At 27.8% G+C, this 22543-nt stretch overlaps 1 pseudogene; it reads right to left on the bottom strand.

Moving 5' to 3' along the window:
* Window positions 1–12638: 12638 nt before the first annotated feature.
* Window positions 12639–19480, bottom strand: LOC112599698 (annotated as a pseudogene).
* Window positions 19481–22543: the final 3063 nt, after the last annotated feature.

Genomic DNA, 22543 nt, shown 5'->3' with positions numbered 1-22543 from the left:
AATCTTTTCATGAAAATATCACAATTTTGTGAAATAAAATAAACAAATAATCGAATCTATTATCAACTTTGAGAATGATGTTTGATAAAAAATTGGTTCTAGTTTGTATTTTAAAGAGGTAATGAGGCAAAAACTAAAAACTCCCAGTATTTTATAATATAACCGAGAATAATAAGAAAATCCCGAATTTTTAACCAAACCTAGTTTTTAACAAAATCGAATTTTGTTTCTTTGGTAGAAATTAATAATAAAATATTTATAATTTTTAATTTTTTTAGTTTTTATTTTCATAAATATTGATTAAGATTTTTTCGCTTAATTCAATCGCTTGAAAATTTAACTAAAAATCCCACATAATTTGTTATTATTGATGTAGAAAAAAATTTACAGTACATTTGAAATGTATTCTAATAAGCATCCTAAGTTCAATTTTCAACAGATATCATAAAAATCACAATACATTTGGTAACTATTTTGCAGTTTAAAATATTTAAATAGGTAGCTAAAAAATTTAACGCAAAGTTCATCATTAGTATTCCTACTAAAACCAGTAATATCTTAAATTATATGATCATATTATTTTTTTTTATAGATGTTTTAAGTTTGGACGAAATAACATATTTAAACTATAAAATATAGTAATATTCATTATTTTGTTATAGTTTTAAAGCATTGTTCGTGAGGACATAAAACTTTGACGTATATTATTATATTTTGTATATATAAATTAATTCAATATACTTAATTATTATAATAGTAAAATAAATTACTTTATCTATAATAGAAATATTAAAAACATGATATGCACTTAGTGATATCGTCTGATAGGCCTTCTTTACTTAGAATCGTTTTTAAATTAATTATATATCGTATTAAAATTAAACATATCCACCCCAGAATCAAAGCAGACCCCCCCCCAACCACTTAACCACTACTTATATTTTTTATTTCAAGTCTGGTCTTATGTTATTAAAAATAATAATACAAAATTTAAGTATGCAGTTAACTAAATATTAAAATTCGTACTTTATTTTGTTAAAATATAGAGCTCATTTAATATCATGATTCTATTCATACTTCATATTTGTATTTCATCAAATTTAATTCAACTGCTTAATAACTGAATATGAATACATGATATTAGTTATGTTATTCAACTCGATAATTACATATTTACCCGGATTGAAATAATGTAATATATTGTTCATTCTGACCTGAATTGATATTACGAATAATATAGTTTTCGTTTCTCCAGAAAATAAATTAGTAGCATACTAGACACCTATCTTTAATATATTATAACAATGAAAAACGATTGTAAGCTAATGCAGTTTGTTTACAGCAGATTGTTGTGAAAACGATTTAAACAAAGCAACGTTTGCAATTTCCATAGTTGAAAACGCGGAATTATGAAATTATTAATTCCTTGAGGAGCACCGTCGTATAATACAATATTAATTAACAGCCACTAAAAACAATACGAATATCTAAGTAAGACTGGTGTATGTTTTTTAATTTACACACAATGATTAGTTCTTTGTGTAGGCCGAAACGATCAGACAAAAAATTTAACTCACAATTATTATTACAACAGTGTATTATATACATCATTAGTGAAATAATCAAGTTCTAAGTATATAATTTTTGTTACATTTTCGATTCCATTAAATGTGATGGTTATGTCAAGGTTTCAAGTATAAAATACGAATACAATAATTTAGGACTATATATACACTCTTGTTTTTATTTGGAATATTCATGAAGTTGCTCCAAGTTTGTTCAATCAATAAAAAAAAATATATTCCAATATTTTTAAAACTAATTACAAATAAGTCAATAACAAGTTTTAAAAACTATTTTTTAAGTTGCACATAGCCTTCAACTTCGTTTGAAAATGTATCAATATATTTATATTTTGGTATTTTTTATTTTTCAAGTTTTTAAGTCCTTAAAAACTAATTTAATAGTTAAATTCTGATTAAGAAGTCAACAAGTTAATTATTCTTAACTTGTAATATTTTTATGGTTTATTCTCAAATTATAACAAATAATATGCAATTATTTGTAATTAATTTGCTAAACGTTGACACATTTTTTAAAACAATTGGATAGTATAATCGGGAAACCAACTTTACAAAAATATACTTCTCGTCTGCTCTTAATAATATCTTCGATGTTTATGCACGTTATCTATCTGGTTGTAGATGACGAAAAAAAGAAAAAACTTGTTTCGACGTCGTTCCCATAGTTGCGACCGATAACAAAGTCGTAAAAATAGTAGTTTGCCGTCGCACACAGCGTAAAAATATAATCTAACATACGTATATTGTATTATGATGGTTGCATCGGTGCATCGTACTATCAGCCGTCATACGCATAAATAGCAGTGGGCGTATATAATCGGTCTCCGCGCTCGTGTGACGGTCATACGCGACCGTGGTTATGTTATCTAAACAACTGGCGCCGGGGAGGTGAATAAAAAAATGAAAAAGAAAATTCCACAGCCACGTTTGGATGACGAGAACCCGTTATCAGGGGAGTGAAAAAAAATCTAACGCTTTTTGCGTGGTTATCTGGCACGAGGAGCGCGAAAGAAAAATAACCTAAGCTAACCGAAAAATAATACTGTTCTGGGACGTAAATAACAAAATCCCCCGGCCGGAGTGGTTTTTTTTTCTCGCGCGTAACGACTTTCCCTTCCAATCGTCTCTTTTTTATGAGAATAAATACTTAGATATACATGTATACGCATGCACGTATCTTTCTCGTTTGGGTTTTTTTTTTTTTTTACTCATTTATTTACAGTTCCGGCGAACGCGCTGTATTTTCAGTACTATCCTACGCAGGCGATGCACGTTAAAGCCCCCGAAGAACAAAAACCTATAACGCGTGGTTATTAGAGCGAAATTTGCGCGAGGGTAAATAATAAATACTGTGGAAAACGACTGTTTCCTCGGGCGGCCGAAATCATTTTTTTCTTCACTCTTTACCCCATCACACTTGCACCTACGTATATTTTATAATGTAATATAATGTTCTACGGGAGGAAAAAAAAGTAAAAAAATAACAGTGCCGGATATTAAAACCAGTATACATTATCATCATAGGCGAGATGTACATCTGCAGGTAACTACAGTTTTTCGCCGGATTTCCGAGTATACGGCGTATAATATGTGTACGAACAGTGGATATTACTACGCGCTATTGGAGCAATAAAAATACAAATCAATCACACACCGCAATCCGTGTCACACCCCACGATCAAAAAGAGTGCTGTATATTATATTATAAACAATTGCAGCGAGTAGTGAATATCGACAAGAAACTAAACTGAAACGTCAGTACGATATGAATGAAAACATGCAAATTTATACTACAAGCAAATACAATTCTTTTCAGAAAAACCTGATGCTTGATGATGATTGTCTTATTGCTAAAAACTTGTTATCTTGAAAAGTATTGATGTTTTTGAATTTATATATGTTTATTTTCATTATTTAAAGTACATAAAATAATTTTTTTCAAGTAAAAAATATTTTACAATTTTCTAATGTTAAGTTTTTTAATTTTTATATTTGTACATACAGATTTCTGAAAACATATTTATTTTAAATATAATTTCAAATGTATATGTATTAAATAATTTATATAAGTATTTAACATTTGGATAACCGAGGAAAAGGGGAGTGGTATACAGGGATGGTTTGCTAATTTAAACTTAAAATATTTACAATTATTTATAAATGATTCGTTATTTGTTTGATAATCAATTATTAAACATCAAAGTTCTCAAAATAATATTTTGCTTCGTAATTTGAAACTTCAAATTCATTTTAACATAAATATGATTAAATATTGTGAAATCATAAACAAGAAAATGATGATAAAAAAAAAAAAACACAAAATATACTTTTTTCTTTAAATATAGTTCTAATAACTATATAAATATAGTGTAGAAATATATTTCCACAAATAAAAATAATTTTTGAGTAAATAGGTGTTATTTTTTTAAAAATAAATAATAATAAACCTATAGACTTAGTAATATGATATTATACATAATAAATTACTAAATATTTTCTAAGTTAAAAATACATCATCAACATATTATATTGGGAATAACTAATAATGTTTATGAGTAAATGTAAAATTCTACGATTTTTTTTGATTACTATATATTATCAAAGGCATCGATATTTTAACTTTTAATATACAAAATATTAAACATTACAGAATTATTCATATGTTTATTTATTTATTTTGCGTTAGTTGCACATAAACATTGTTTTTATAACACTTTTGTATTAACAAGTTTCTGTTTTATTATGTTATAAAAACTTGAAAATACAAATAAGTTGCATTAGCCATCTTCAATGAATTTAAAATTCAAGAAAAAGTTTTAAAATTTCTCGTAGTTTATTACAAGGTAGGTACTAGGAAATTGGACCCTTGATAGAGCTATGTAGCCGAATAGCCTATATCAAACGCCGTATTACGATTTTTTGTATTACTCAGTTCATGTAAGTCATTAGCAAATATTAATTTAAATAAAAATGATCTGACATTTTTAAAACTAAATTTTTTTTCTAAGCCATAATCAATTTAATTATATCATTTTTACAATACTGAAATGCACAATATTGTAAACTAGATGAATTATAAATGATAATATCATGAATATTCAAATTTAGTTGCAATAATATTTGTTAATACTATACTATACATCTGTAAATATAATATTATCCTTAATCGTATTAAAGTATTATACTTTTTTTTTTTACTTTCTACATAATACATGTTCCTGACGGCTTTAAAAAGGTATATTTAAAAAACATAAGGTTATAATATCATAAAATGGTATATGGCTTAATTTTTTGCATAAATTCAATTAATCTATTTTATTAAATAATTATATTATAACATAAAACCTATAAAGTTTTATAAATTTAAAATTAAAAATCAATTTTAAATTTATAATACGTCAATATAACACCTAAAACCAGTAGATGATTTCTTTCTTTTCACTTTTCAGTCTTGCATTTACATTTATACGATTTTGATTTTGGTGGTTCATAAATACTGACATACAAAACAAACGTCAGGAAACTGAAATGTTTATCTTTGTGCAGTGCATCCACCATAGTTTCATGATTTCTAGAAAATGTGCTAAATAAAAAAAAAATCTATCACTTTTATTTTCCATCGATTAAAAATACTTGGAAAATTTATGTTATAATACAATACTATTATAAAATGATAAATTGATACTACTATTGCTTATCAATAGTTACTTGGATCAAAATATACGTACTACAAATTGGTTATCTGTCAATGGTTTTTAATGACAATTAATCTACAATATATAATATTATAAATTACGGTCGAACCGGTAGTTTATTTCAATACTGTAACGCAGGAACGGTGCGGTCTATTCAATGTGGATATATTTAAAGTAATATGATCGATACGGGACATCGTAGTTACTTCGGATTTGTCCCGACTCGATGTCTTCGTATAACTTAGATTGGTATTATTTAGAGGTATATAAGGTTATCGGATTAACTGTTTATATATTATAATATATACAAGCGTAATAAAACTATTTATGACAATATAGACAATCATATGGTTCGACTGGATTAATAATATCAATAATATATCACCAAAATTTTATAATTATATGTAATCAACTAAATAGTTTATTAACGTTGCCTTTTACGGTGAACGAGTCATTTTTTCGAGTTAATGTTTATAAATGTCATTAGACAAAGTACGCTAGAACTTTCATAAAAAATTACTTCATTAACAATATTATACATAATATGTACAAATGATCATTATTGGTGTAGCAAATTATTAGATAGTTAGGACACTACTACATGTATTATTAATTCAACAATTTATTGCAGCGATTATATTGATTTATTAGTTTTACGTGTTATTGAAAAGATTTAGCCATCTAGTATAACTAATTTTACAGTATCTTGCGATTTAATAGAAACCAATTAGCTGTTGTATCTCAATCAAGATACGAACTGCCTAAAATCGTGAAAATATTTAATAAGAAGAATGACAGTTATAATCAAACTTATAGCTTTTATATTCTGAACCATACGTGTAAATAGGCCTTCAAGTTATGGCAAGATGTAAGCTCTGACATTTATTAATTTAAAAATAAGGTATGAGAACAAATCAATTATATTTTTGTGATTCTATATATTAATGAAATTATAATAATTATATAATTAAATAATAATATATAATTTAAAATGTATAAGAAAAACATGAAGTTGACAATATTATGCATGCACATTACTCGTACATTCAAACACTTAAAACAATCTCAGAGGATTTTAAACAAGTCTAGGAAGAGAGGGTTTTGGTTCTCCCCCATGTAACACGCTTGCATTGGACAAGCCGTAAAACACGCGTGTCATAAAATAGTGTGCATATTCAGGCTCAAATTATACATTGAACAGTTACAACGATGGAATGACGGGTATCATATACGAGTATTTGCAAGTAAAAATAAGGAAATAAATATTTTAATTTAATATAAAGATTGATATTTTTTTTTTTAATCTAATTGTATTGTCTAGTTATCGGACTGTTATTATATATTAAAATTATATCTGTGATGATTTTATTATTCTATAAGGTTTTAAGTCAATACGATTTGCGTTTGAAAACGATAAATTGTACTACGGAAAGTAACTGTAACTAACCATAATACGCCCCGCAAAATAATTTGTATTTTTATTTTAACGACTGCACATTTAAAATTGAAAATCAAACTAAAAGTGAGCTAAAACAGTGTGGTCATACAAAATAGATGTGGTTTACATATTTTACACGACTCCCACGGGAAAATCATTTACGACCATTACTACGAGGAAAAGTTTTCATTAGTTAAAAACGAAGCGCACACAGTACTGTGCGAATATAAATAACGATATTAATAGTCATGTGCACTGTTACTTTAATAATAATATAATATAAATGAGCAACATTTTTTCTTCTTTTTAAGTTATGAAATATTACCAAAAACCCTTCGTTGGTAGGAGAATAATAATAATAAACAAAAAACCCAAAACGAAAAGGAAAACATTATTATTAATATTTTATATACATAATAATATAATGTACGGCTCACCACAAAAATCCATTTAGGATTTTCGCACCCCATTGACCTCTACGCACATGTATCATACACCGGCACGGCGTCAACATCATTTGGATATTTTGACATATTGCTTTACAGGGGTGCGAAAAAAAACGAGAACGCACTACCCTTATAAGCGCGTTTATATAATGACATATAATGCGCACCGAGTGTTATAATATTTTATTACCGTGTCCGCGGGTTAACCTTAAAATTTCACTCACCGTTAATGTTATTTCTTTTAGTACTCTCGCCTTTTTATACGTACGTATATAACATTTTTTTTTTTCAGACGACTTACCAACCCCTTGTCCGCAAATGCACTTACCGTGTTGACTGTTCCTCCTCCGCACCAGTTCCCGAGTGACGACGTATTATCAAGGTTCGCGCGATAACGTTATTCTCAACGGACACACGGCGTGTTATTATATTATATGTTCACTGTACAATGGTAGCGTCGTTATGAAATGAAAGTAATACCGATAAATCATATCCAAAACAAATACTGGTGCGACAACCTACGTGTTTCTTATTTCCATACGACCGTTTCTTGACTTTTTCATAGGATATGCCCGTTTTACGTTGTGTGTTTTCATTTAAATTGTTTATAAATTAATGATTATCTTAGAACACGCGAATCACATGTATAACTTCCCTCTCTCCTCCTAAATAGAATCTTGAAGAATGTTTTTAGTAGATAGAAAATTGTTGTTTTACTATTTTTTAAACGCTCGGAACAATAGACAATGAAAAAAATAGCAATTAAATAATTAATAAAGGTCAACGATTAATGACCAAGATAATTGAAGGATCCAATTGTAAATATACGGCAATAAAGGATCAATTAAGCAATTATATAGCTGTAATATATAATTACAATCGATCAATTTATAAAAAGACGAACTAATCAAAACGTAATTAGTTCGTTAAGCACATTTAACGTACCTACCTATATTATAAGTGGGCTGTAGAATTATATAACATGCAATGTAATGCATTATTGATGTCGGGAATCTAATAATACAAAACGTTTTTGCTCTTTAATTTTAATCCAACCAATTGTTGTGACCCGCGACGGTATATTAAATTAAGTTTGGTAAATGGCATACATAATATAATACTATTATAGATAGAGATGCTTTATGAAATCATAAATACAAATTGAGTTAATTAGTAAATATTTCGTATAACTGTATAAGTCTCGAAAAATATAAATCGCACACGCAAATACCACACAGAAAAATAGTCCGTACAATTCTGTTATAAATTAAAGTATAATGCATATTATCATATTGTGTGTGTGTGTTCTGTTTATGGGCGAACTTGTACGTGTACCGTTGAAGCCGTCCAATTCTGCCACGATACAACGTCAAAGGGTTATGACTTTTCAATATGCGTGGTAGCAAGGGTTCGTAGGGGAAGTTTCTTATCTGAAAGACTTTACTCGCGAAATCTCACCGAAAGTGAACATATAATATCTTATATCATATATACTTAGAACTTAGAAGTCGACGGTGCGGCGACGGCACGTCGTTACTGGCGACGGACCGACGGCCGCCGACGTTGGCGTTGGCTTACAAATTATTATCGTTATCATTGCTATTATACTTTTGTCCGGTTGAGGCGATAGTGACGGCGGTGGTAGTGGTGGTGGATTGGGAAAGACAAAACGGCGGCATTTTTGCCAGGCAGCGACTGTCGACTGATTGATGATCTTCGCGCAAAGCGCTCATGACCGATAAATCATCCCATCATGCGATGGTCCCGTGTCGGTAGCACGCGCCAACGGGTTCGGCATTTGGTCGTCCGTCGAAGTTTTCGACACGAATCCTAGCTTCAGTGGATAAAACTATGTGATTTTCCAAAACAATTACATCATCGTAGCAATATTATACGCGTATCTCATAATATCATTAATCGGCTCTAGAACGCGTCATTAATGAAAATTCCTAATGATAACATATTATACTCGTATTACTGATAGGTAATATTTTTTAACAAAAAATTACAAGATTAAAGGGATGTAATATTACCTAGTATTAGTGATTTGAAATATACATTTAATATTTGAACGAATAAAAATATAGATCCAATTTAAATAATAATTATATACTATAGTATATAGCAGTCCTCTCCAGAGTTATAAAAAGGGTAATAAATGACTTTTGAAAAATTTCTATGCATACATTTTTGTATTTAAAATATTAGTAATTGAAATAATATTATTATCAGCCAAGAAAAAAAAAAAAATTGTAAAATATAAAAAAAAAACTATGCGAATAGAAATATATTAGAATTATGGTACCCATAAGAAAAAATGATTGTAGGTACTCTACTCACTTATGTTTTGATTTGATGTTGATAAATGGAAACTTTATTTTTTGGAAAATATATTGCATATTATAAAACTAAAAATAAGTTTATTTTTTCAAATTTTAGAATGTAAAATTTAATTTTAGTGCGGGTCGCACAAAATTTGTAAATATGTCTTGTAGTGGTTACCACTGCTTTAGTAAATAATTAGGATAATAGGTACAGCATTTCTAACAAGATATAGATTTAAACTGAGCTTGTCGTGGTCAGGTCTTGTTTGAACACTATATATATACTTTTAGATTACGATTTATACATGGTGTCTAAAAAACAACGAACCCACTCGATAAAACTAAATGGTTTGACATAATAAATATATATTTTGTATATTATTTTAAACAATTCTAAAAAAAAAAAAAAAAAATACAGATGTTATTCAATAGTAATAATAACAATAATAATAAATCATTATTCGTGTTGCAGTCAAAGAATCCCGATCCATACTTATACTCTTAAAATGTAAATGCCATATCGCAACAATCCGATCTCTACATCGGTCACATCAATCTTATCTACTCGTTAGCGGTATACCGCGTTTGCATATCGTGCCCGGCGCGCAGTGCACCCATAACCGTACAATATAATTTATAAATAAAAATAATAATAATAATAATAATAGTATATATTATATTGTACCCGGTAACCGTGGCCGTCGGAATTTCGCATCACAATAATTTAAACAACGAATCCGAAGCGAATCGTGAGCCGTGTCACTGTCGTCCCGCAGAAGCCGAAGCTGACAACGAGCCGTCCGTTCGATTGTCCTTTCACACCATCTAAGGTTTATTGTGCGTTCTTATATATTATTCTCCTATCATTGTGCACACTACTGCGGTTTCAGCGGTAACATTATACACGCGGTATCTCGTGTGCACATCGAGCCGACACTTTTGCAAAACTCGTAGACCTGCGGGGTGTAAATTGTGTGAATAATACGCTTTAATCGGACGCGACTCGTCCGGCTAGATCACCGCCGCTACCCGCGCTTGTATACACATCTAATTTAATAGAGGAAATACATAACAGCCAGCGTTTACATTGCACGCCGTATCTTATTATATCGCAATAAACGTAGTGGTTTCCTATAATGGCCCTCATCCGTGGACCGAAATTCGCGCCCCAATCATAATACGGTTTACTCGAACTAAATGATTTTTAAATATTACACAATAATAATAATAATAATAGTTATAATATTATACTCGAGATGGAAACGATAGTTTGACGACCCCGTCTAAACAATATCGCGATTTGATAAAATTCTCTAACGGCTGACAGCTCCACTATATTATATACATATATGATATAACGTATATTTTTACCTCACCGAATAAACACAAATTTATTGTATTATGTATTACTATGCCCTTTTCCCCTTTTCTGTTATATAATATAATATTATATTAATATATTAATGGTTTTGTATGGACTACCGGTCGCAAGTCATTAAATCTGAAATAATATAATAACTTGCTACATTATCATCGGTACTGGTGTGCAAATAATGTATGTTGACACTATAATAATATTATTATCTGTGTTGTATACTGAATTTTTTTGTTAGTTTTTTAGATTGAAAAATTATACACAAAGGACCTGATCAGAAAGGAATACATTTTCAAACAAAACCGTACAATTTTCGAATACGACAAATAATTTGTGTTTAGACGATCAGTCTTGTCGGTGTTTTATATCTGTATGTTTCTAAATTTAAAATAATTATAATTTTAATGATTAGAAAGAGTAAACGGTTGTAAAAAATATAGGGATTTGCTATGTACACAATGACAAATTATTGTGTCGCTCTTTCTAAACACTATAAAAATAGCTACTAATTTTAAATCGTTGGTTAACACACACTAATATTTAAAAATAGGCCGATTAAATTACTCTTTCCAATTTTTCTTTATTATGAAATCAAATATTTTTAACGATAATAAGAAAATAATTTCAAAATTTTGTAGTACCTATACAAACATAAAATGCTCAAATGATAAATATATTATATTGAACTGAACGAGAAACCAAAATAGAGCTAATTTTGATGACTTCAAAGAAAAAAATAAGTAAATTATTGTATGTGCTTAGCATTTACTTTATTTTTTATAATAATCACATTTTTGTTTTTGTATTTTTTATATCTATACCCCAACAGGCAATAATTATAATTCACTTTTAAAGTAATTTCTAGAATCTGATTTGTTTGACTCTTATACGAAGAATACTGATTTTATTTATTATATCCGTTAATTTAAAAAGAGTCGCGAGACTTTTTAATTAATAATGAAAAAAACTCAGACAAATACTTTGTTTATAACACCGCACTAAATAAACTTTTTCATTACTAATATATTTTAATAATATTATTTTTCATTGTCACTGTCGTCATTGAAAAGTTATATTTACTGTGCACAATCACAAATAATAACGAACTCATAAAAATACTTTATCTTCTCGTTCTCAGATGGTGAATAAAATGTATACTATGAATAATAAATTGGACGCGAAGTAAGTTACAAGATAATGGGTTTATTAATAATACGTATCAACTACTAGGGATAGTGTGGATTGCACTGAACACAATACCCGGATAACGAGTTCTACAATACTAACCACATTTAGCACTTAACTCGTTAAATATTAACAATATTATTTTATCATTATACCTATACTCGTACACATGTTGTGGTGAAATCATTGTTCTATTGACTTAATTTTTATTTTACCGCGATCCCAATCCATGATTCGTGCTTCTGCTAACAGTGAAATTGATTTTCGTGATACATATTATCGATTATTATATTTATACTTAGTAATTTATTTTGTTATTTTAATCTGTAAATGTATTTACCAAACTTATAAATTTTGCTATTTTAGATAACAAAATATTATGTTATGTAGTACCATGACTCGAAGTATTTACCATAGAAGTTTCGGTAATGTTAACACATTTTGAAATAAACTACAATATTGTATTGTACAATTATACTGGGTAGAGTACGATAATACAGTAAAATATACATTTTAAAAATAAATAAATAAAACTAAACTCAATGTGTACTAATTTATTATTTATTTGGTTAAAATGCTTTATTTAATCCAGCTATAGCTTTAATATAACTAATACGTTTTTCTCTTCCGATTTCAAACCAAGTAGTTCGCGTAACCTTTTGTTTCGTTTTAATAATAAAGAATTTTCTGTTTTATTGATGTGTAAATTATTTTTTTTTAAGTGATTACTACCACATTTATCACAAAACGTATGACTGCTAGAATATCAAAAAATTAACATTTTAAAATACAAGAAAAGCTTTTAAACTTACTAACACATTTTTAGATTTTTCAAAATTATTGTTAATTTCGTGGGTCCGTGTGTTTTTATCCGTTTGGTATGTGATTTGATTGACACCCTTGTCTGAAATTCCATTTTCAATAGATGGTTTTAAATTTTCTATGCTTTGCCATTTACAAATAGAATCTGGACGATCACAAATATGACTTTCCGAAGTTATCAGATTTTTAATATTAATATTAGGTTCAAGATTTAAATTCTTTAAATTATGATAATTTTGAAGTAGACTTTGATATGAATCTTCCTTGTTCATTTTGAAACACTTTTTTTCTTGATTAATGTTTGATTGTTTTACATTAATATTGATAAATTTATTCGAATTATATGTATTATAGCCTGAGTAGTTATTAACATCTTTCTTTGTATGCCAATCACTTGAATACTTATAAGAATTTTCAAATTCATTAATTTCCTTCCAAAATGAATCTATCGTTCTAAAAATGAAGTACTTATGTTTAGAAATAAAAATGTAATATTTAAATTATTGATATGATAAAAATAACATTATAATTATGAAATGTGATAACTGATTAATCGACAATAACATTTAAAAGTAAATCATGGTATTCACTTTAAAAAAAATCATAACTACACGCATCAAATGAATGGCCTCTTATTTTCGAATCAATTAATAACTAATTATTGTTTGTGTTACAATCCCAAGGGAAATCAGGTTTCAAACATAGAGTTTTGTTAAGTTTAATAGATCGAGTTTGAGTAAGTATTTTAGCAATTAATAATGCTTAAATCCCAAAAAAAGTACTGACTTAAGCTTTATTTCCCTCTTTAGTTAAAAATAAAAACAAATAAATAGGAAAACTTTACTTCTTTTGTTTATTTGAGTTAATATTGATATCTGTAAAGTAATTATCCAGTAAACAGGGCTGACTCTGAGTCCTGGGGACGTCACTGATTTTAGACTGGTCAGAACGAACATTGATTGTACTTAACGATGATTCTAATGGGTATCTGTAATACTTCACGTCTTCGTCCCAGTAGACATGGTTCGAGTTTGACCACGCTATATCATTTGTGTCTCTTGAGTCATAACTATATAATGATCAATGACATAATTCCAAGTAACAACTTGTTTATAATATATAATGGATATTAATTAGGGTATTGCATTACATAGTAATAATGAATACATAATATTATTGTTATTAATATTATAATGATGATGAATGGCAATTTAAATAAAATATTAATTTTCACTGAGTAAACTATAAGCTTAGTACATATAAAAAACAAAACATTTTGTATTATGTATTTAACACGAATAATTAAATTTTAGTTTTAATATTAAATTTTAGTTTATATATTCGTAATATTATAATTTATAATAAGTGTTAAAAATCGTATAATTTTTCGAGCTTTTGAAAATTGAATAACAATTTTAGATAATAATTTTACTTGATGTGTATTGCATTTTATATAACTAATTAAGTAATTATTATATTAAATTAATTTGAAAATATGTTTTCTTAATAGGAACTTAATGACTACCGTGGTTCATAAATGATCGGATGTTTGGTTTAAAATAATACTAATTGACAACATCAATATTTATCGTACATTAATTTATACTTTTATAAGACTTTTAATCCATTTTAATTTAACAATGTAAAATGTACAATTTATAATAATAAAAACATGACACTATTAAAACTATTATTATTAATTATAAAAAGTTTTTTTTTTTAATTCGATAATGATGAAACCCTTTTTTTTTTATTAATAAAATACGTTTTTGTTGGAAAAAATGTGGAAACTCTTTTAAAATACCTTATGAACAAACTAATATTTATAATTAAGTTTTGATTCGTAAAAAAATACTTTTCAATATATCTTAACATTAAAAATAAGTATTAAGTTGTTTAGCTATTGTTTATTTTTGAAATACCTATTTTCCTACTTTAAGCAGACCTGAATGCTATTATTTTATTTAGTAATATATAGATAATAGATATAATATAGTATTAGTAAAAAACAGTAAAATTATTTTACTTGTATTTTTAGTACATAATAATATATACACTAAATTTAATCAAAATACATAAACTATTTATCATTTGTTTTTAAGTATTTTTCATAAAAATGATCTAGTATTTCATACTTATATTTGTCTAGACCACTCGTTAAACGAGATTTAGATCGATGTTCATTCAATAAATTATCGTAGTATTCATTTTTTTTGTTTTGAAATTGAATTATCCCACTTTAGAAATTGAGAAACTTTGTCATTTATATTATTTTTATTATTCGACGTTGAAATATCAGAGCGAGTAAAATCAATATCATCGTTGACCACACTCAAACATGTGTCTTGTGAAATAATATTTCTTGGTATTTTCCGATCAATTTCGTCCATTATTGAAGGAAATTCTAAACCACTCATATTTTTTACCACCCAAGATATTTTTTCTCCATCGATACTGTACATTTTTTGATCGGGATTTTCTAACTTGATTTCGGGAGTCATGATGAGTATTCTATTGAATTCAGTGTCTTTAGTACCTCTACATAATTCTCTGTTATAGGTCATGTTTGACTTTGATGAATAATTGTCGTGCTGTTCTTCCTTTTATCGTTCTAATTGCAAACAATTTTGATAAATATTCAATAGAAATATGTGTTGAAAAACGTGTTATTGAATGTTTAAAATATTATTTATAATTTTGTTAATAAAATACACCTTAAGATGTCAAGTATTACCGTTGTCAATGAAACGCTATGTTGATTTCGTGAATTTTTATAATGTAATAAATATTATTTATATAGAAAATAATATGATACATTTCTTTTACATTTTTGTCTTATCTAGCCTAACCAGTATTGTTTTTTAGCTTTAATGAAAATCGTGAAGTAATTTTGTAACTTAATAAACGATATAATAAATTGATAAATTTTTAATATCTGTTTTGGTGCATTTAGATTATTATTATGTGTAATTATTTGACATTTAGTGTACACTATTATGGTTTTTATTGATAAATATGTATATAATATATATTGGAATAATACATTATTTTCAATAAAAAATAAAAAGTCCTTATCACAGCTTTCACTCTTATAAGCATATACTTTAACATTAATCTAACCTGATCTATTTTTTAAATACACAGAAAAAAAAGAATTTTCGATTATTCACATTAAGAGCTCGAATAAATGTTTTCGCATGATGTTATCTTTAGTCGTTTGCGCCTTCGGTTGAGTACATTCAGTTAGACGCTTACACTGTGTACTGACCCATGAAATCCTATCAAAATTGTTTTGCCAAGATGCGATTTATTACTGGTTTTCAGATGAGTAAAGTTGTTTTATAAAAGACGTTATATATTTTTGATTTTTTTTTTTTTTATTATTATTTGTTTGCTTATTTTCTAAAAACAACACGCTCGGCTAAGGTTCTTTGTAATTTAATCAGAAAATGGCTTCGTCTTATGTTTAAGTATTAAACTCTTGGAGAGCTTTTAAAATTTATTAAAAACAAAAGGCGCTTTTAACGGGTACACGCCAATATATATATGAGAAGCTTGTAGATGTCTGATGGTAGAAAGGGAGCGACGGAATGTGTCTTGTTTGTTTGATGAATGGGTATCGTCTATTGTATCGACATGGTAAAGTGCTTTTTTGGATATATTTTGTTTTTCTTGAGGTTTCCCAAATTACTGAGGTCTTTTGTCGCTTACATTAGCGGTTACCCTGGTTAGATCTATTATAGTAGATTCTTTAACCTCGTTTATTAAACTATAAAAATCTGCCTAAAAATCATGTTTAATGAAATCATGAAATGTTATATAATAATAATTATATATTATTACATGATCTTACGGTATAAAAATAACATTTGTTTCAATAAGATTGCTAGAAAAAAATGTAGGTTTAAATTTAACAACAATAAAATTGGGTTTCAATTTAATTTGATAACAAGTCAAGTATGTGTGCAATTTATAATATCATATGTTACTCAATCATTAAATTTTATCCATTTTAAAATTTGATTATTACTACTAATTTTTTGAACATGATTCATCATTTATATGAATGTTTTACTATATAGTGATTTATTATTTTACAATTCATCATTCCATACTATTTTTATTATTTTATTTACAAATATTGTATACTAATAGTAATGCACGTTATACTTTTCAAAAATTTAGCAAAATTATCTAAAAAATAATTACATACTGAAAATGATAAATCGAATAATAGTTCTGTAGTTCAATTACAATAAAATGACGTTGTATTTTAGTTATTTTTTTTTTTCAAATATTAAATAACGTATATATTTTAATTTTATAACTGTTATCACTTATTAATTATGTGTGAGAAATTTAGTTAAATTCAATCATTTTTTTTATGATTTATATTTTTTTAAACAACTTTTATCTAAACAATACCTATAAGGCTTCAAATAACTAATAGTAATTGACGTAATGTACTTCTATTAAATGTAATATTAGACGTTTAAAAACCAATTCCACAAAATAAAATAAATGGATGCATGAAGTTATTTTGAACTTAATATTTTTTTTAATTATAATAAATTACAAATAAATGTTTTAATTATGTCATTGAAAACATATTAATGTGACAGTAATATCATTGTACTAAATAACAAGTTTTAACCTTAACACTTTATGGTCATCCATTAATTATATAACTTAGACAAAATCATTATCAATTTTTGAAATTTGTATTTAGAACTTTGCTGACCCATAAAGAATATACTATATTAGTTGATAAAGTGACAAAGAACTTTAATTAATATACTTATAGAAAATTCTATTTAAGGTAATTTTGAAGGTTTTCAGGTGCGTTATTGCTAATTTAAACTGGTAATACTACTGTAACATAACTTTTAGTTTAATGGAGAGTACCCAAATGACAAAATATCATAATTATATTCTGAAAATATTATAATGTTATTGATATATTTTTTCTGGTATACCAATCTAAACTATTAATTTGAATATTTTTTTTTCAGACAGAAATAGTTTAAAATAACTTGAAAGTGTTAATAAATTATAAGTTTATATGATTTTACAAATCAAATAAATTTTTGCTTAATTAAAATAATACAACTCAAATATTTTTATCTTGACTAACAAAATCATCTTTAGTAGTTTTTGGAGAGGTATAGGTACTCTATAAAAATATCGATTTCTTTAGTTGTAACTAACAATGCAAGTTTAATAAGTTATACCTACAACTTCGCACAATGTTGAAAGACATTATACGTAAGTTTATAATTAATCAAAAGAATGATATCGTGTATTAAATAAAAAAAAAACTGATCATTGAAAGTCATCCATTATATGCTACAACGCTCATTTATTTGGGACAGGACCTATTTCTTAAAATTTTTCTTTGAAAGTCAACGACAGTGACGATGAAAAATGCCGAACACGTTGACAAAAATAAAGAATCACGGACGCGCCTCCGGCACAAATGACCACATATTACATAATTCATAAAAATAAAATGTGCCTTCGGCTTTGTCCCGGGTTTACTATATATTCAAGTTGATGTTATGTGTATATACACATTTTCCCCGAGTGACCTGAATGACCCAAAACAGTATGACGTTTTTATGAAAAACGACGTTTCATTGAAAATATTAAAATTGTAGAAGGTAAAATTACTCCGATATATTTTATCAGATACTTAACTTAGACTTTCTGTTCTTGAGGTTTCGTCAGAGGATATAGTATATACTATTGTTTTGTTTTTTTTTTTTTTTTTAAATTACATTTTTACGGTAAAACTACAAATGTTGTAATGTCATCGAAACATTATTCTAAACAATAATTTATTGCTACAAAGAATATTCCGTATATATAAAAATATATCATAATAATATAAACAAATATTCAATAACCGGTGTGATTTATAAATGTATAATAACTAATCCATTTACAAAATAGGTACATATAAATATTTTCATATAAATATAAAGATAGTTCTATTTTATATATTAAGCTAAGTGATGTGCGACTTTTAGTGTTCCGTTTCCATTCTGTGTATAAATATAATACTGTAAACTATATTTACTGCACATACAGTTGGTGAGTTATATTCTATGCGATTTTTCTCGTAGATACATTTCCGACCGGCCAACTCGGAATACGACCGTTACAAACAAATTTATTTGCTCGTATTTCATTCGATATTATATTATACAAAAATACACACACTCACATATTATTATATACATATAGATTTAAAAGTCTCAAAAAACTTGTTATACAGCGAATAAGACAAATCTGGATGACGTGCCCGGTATTATTTATGATGGGCTGTAAAACAAAGGGACACGTCTGGACACGGTTCCTCTCTATGACCGGAATTTTGGCCATTACTCTCCATTGCTTTTACTCTCTCTCTATCTAGCTCTCTTCTCTTTTCCCCCCTTGCCCTTATTTCATCATATAGCGTGTCCCTCTTATACCAACAGTCGTCACACTACTATTATAAACTATATAGTGAGCCACGCGCCTCCTACTAGCATAAAGACATTCAGCTCGTCCACTTAAGTTTATTTGTTTTTTCACCCCTCCGTGTTCCCTGCCACCAGTTTCGATCATGGCGATTTCTTCGTCCCGAAAAATCCAACTGCGTTTATCATTACAGCTATTATATCATAATATATATGTATACGTGCGTCTATGCGTATACTTGCGCAGTGGTATATGATCTTTTGGGTTTACAACTTACATATACAGCAGCGCTATATGAACGGCGATGATGGCTGTCCTCTGTACACAGCCGCCGCCGCGGAATCCTTTCATATCACAAAAGCTTTTAACCTAACAACCATATATTTGCTCAATAACAATATTTCAATACGAAGCACATCAAAACGTCAAGCTTCCGAGTTATAAGAGCTCAATAGATCGCCGAAAAAATAATCATATTACATACGCCGATACATTTACAAATATGGTACACGATAAACTTTGTGTAGTATAAAGCACAATGCTCTCTCACTACAGCAAATATTATTATGTTTATTTTATGTTTTGATTTTATAGAAATAAAATCTTACGTTTTATTTTATATTCCATTTTGAATCATTTATTCAGACACGGAAAATATTTAGGGATGTACTTGAATGTCAAAGTACCTATAAATAATTACAATAATGTTATTATTCTTCTTTTTTTTATGTTAAATGAGATACAGCTAGCCACTATGTATCTCGAAGATTGTTGTTAAATGAGAACATAAAATATGTATTGCTGAAATTCTTCATCCGGAAACTAGCAATAAAGTCATTCGAAAATAATAATGAATATTGTAGTAAAAAAGACTCGAATTATCGTTATTATTTGTCCATAACTCCACAATACAAGTATATTGCGGCAAGTAAAATGCGATTTGTATAATTACGCGACATTATATATATTTTGGAATAAAAAATCACATCGGGTCTAAGACATGATTTTTAACGAATGATCTTATTAAAAATAAAAAAGCGAACGTCGTATTTCCTCTACAATAAAATATGTTATAATAAAGTAGATAATATATACGCGAGACTGCATAAGATTAGGTATATACAACCTCTACGTCAATACCGTTGAAATTCGAATAATGCAAATGTTTATGGAGTCGTAACGTCACGAAAAGGACGCGTCCAATTACAGAGTACATTATTATAATATTATTATACGGTTTATATACGTAAGTCCTGCCGTCGTCCTGGGTAGAGCACGGAAAATTGGCCGCGTACGCTCCCTTCTCCATACACTCACACACATACACACACCAAACTGGTGGCGCGATGAAAATCATCGTTGATACCATCACACAACCGTATACGCGACGGCAGAAGGACGGACATGGTGTTACGCGTTATTTCCGGTGTATTTATATTCAATTAAAAACAAAAAATTCGCCGGTCGTAATTGTTTACGTCTTGTTATTCACTTATTATTACCGCAGTTCACGTGTCGACTGTCGAGCTGAACTGACGAACAAACTACTCTGACTTCTGAGCGGTTTCCGCGAGATAACGATATCGTAACAACAACAACAATAATAATAATTATTTTAATATCGTTACGTATTACCCTGGTAAATACCTTTATATTATTATTATTATTATCATCATTATTATAACGACTTGCGCCGACTTAAGGGAAAAGAAAAACTATAATAATATAATATATATTATTTGGGAATTATAAATGTATAATATATAATTATAAAAATATTGTATACATAACATAATACTGTACAACAGTACAACATTACTGTCGCGATGGTGTTTATTATTAAAGTCTCTGGGGGGAGGGGGGGAGAACGCTATTATATTTTTATACTTGACGATAATTATGTTTTTATTATTCTGCCAACAATCGGCTTGCCATGATATTTGTGGACATTTCGTCGGCGCGCTATCTATTCCACCTAGCGACAGGTACCGTTGTCGTTCCCTTGAGAATAAAAGCTGAATAACAGAATAAAAATTATTATTATTATTATTATTAATTATCATCATCATCGCCGTAGTGACCTCAGGGGTAAAAATATTAACCTTTGCGAACTTATGTCCCGGAAAATCACTAATAATTAATATATAAAACATATGTTTTCTCAGACAATCGTGCAATTTAATATTATTATTATCATCACTACATCATCACTACATTGTGCCGTATCGAATTATATACTCAATCGTTAATACTATTATACATATCAAATGCTAATACAATTTTGTGTTGTATTTATTTTTCATTTGCTTGTAAAATGGTATGTATCACGACATCTGTTGGACGGGGTTTGGTATTCATCCGAAACGTTTTATACCGAAACTTGAAGAGTGGATAGTCTAAACTGATTCTAAAAAAAAACTTTTACGGCCATTAATTTCTCCAGTCATCCTAAATGCAAATTAAACCGATTGTATTAAATACAATATTAATATTTTATTGATTAATTTCTCCGGTTATGAAAAAAATGAATTTAAGTAATATTATCACTGCTGATTGATTTTCAAATTGTGATGCATAGGTTAGTATTAAAAAACTAAATCAGTATAAGTACACTCACTACACAGTGCACACTAAGTGGGTACTCTACAGCTTAACTAAAATTCAATAACGTGGTATTCTATAACCTTAAAAACATTAAAAATCTTGCTTAATTAACATGAGATAAATACTATCAATTTAATTAAATTTTTTACAAAACGGTTAAGAATATTTAATACACTAAATTAGAGTATAATCTTTTATAAAAATGTGTTTAAAATGATTATTACATTGAGTAAGTGAAACTGGTGATATGCGTTTTCAACTGATTTTTACGATAAGTACATTTGTAACAATTATTTACCTAAAAATATGAATATTAAAAAGTATAACTATAACATGTATCTAAAAATCCTGGTTAACAGAAGACTAAGACTAAGTTATTAAATATTATATTATAATAGACAATAGCATTCCACATATTCCGGAATTTTTTTTTTGTCATATTTATAAATATATTATAAATTATAATATTTGACCATGTAGTAAACAGAAGACAGACAATTTTGGTTTTACAATATAAATTTGGAATTAATCTCACCAACAAAATGCCTGACAGTTTGATAAAACATACATTTAGACCATTCATCTCTGAAGTTTTGGCTTTCGTGC

The sequence above is a fragment of the Melanaphis sacchari genome, unplaced genomic scaffold, assembly GCF_002803265.2.
Source record: "Melanaphis sacchari strain LSU unplaced genomic scaffold, SCAv2.0 Contig0_pilon_pilon, whole genome shotgun sequence".
NCBI lineage: Eukaryota > Metazoa > Arthropoda > Insecta > Hemiptera > Aphididae > Melanaphis > Melanaphis sacchari.
This window is presented reverse-complemented; position numbering and strand designations above follow the sequence as displayed.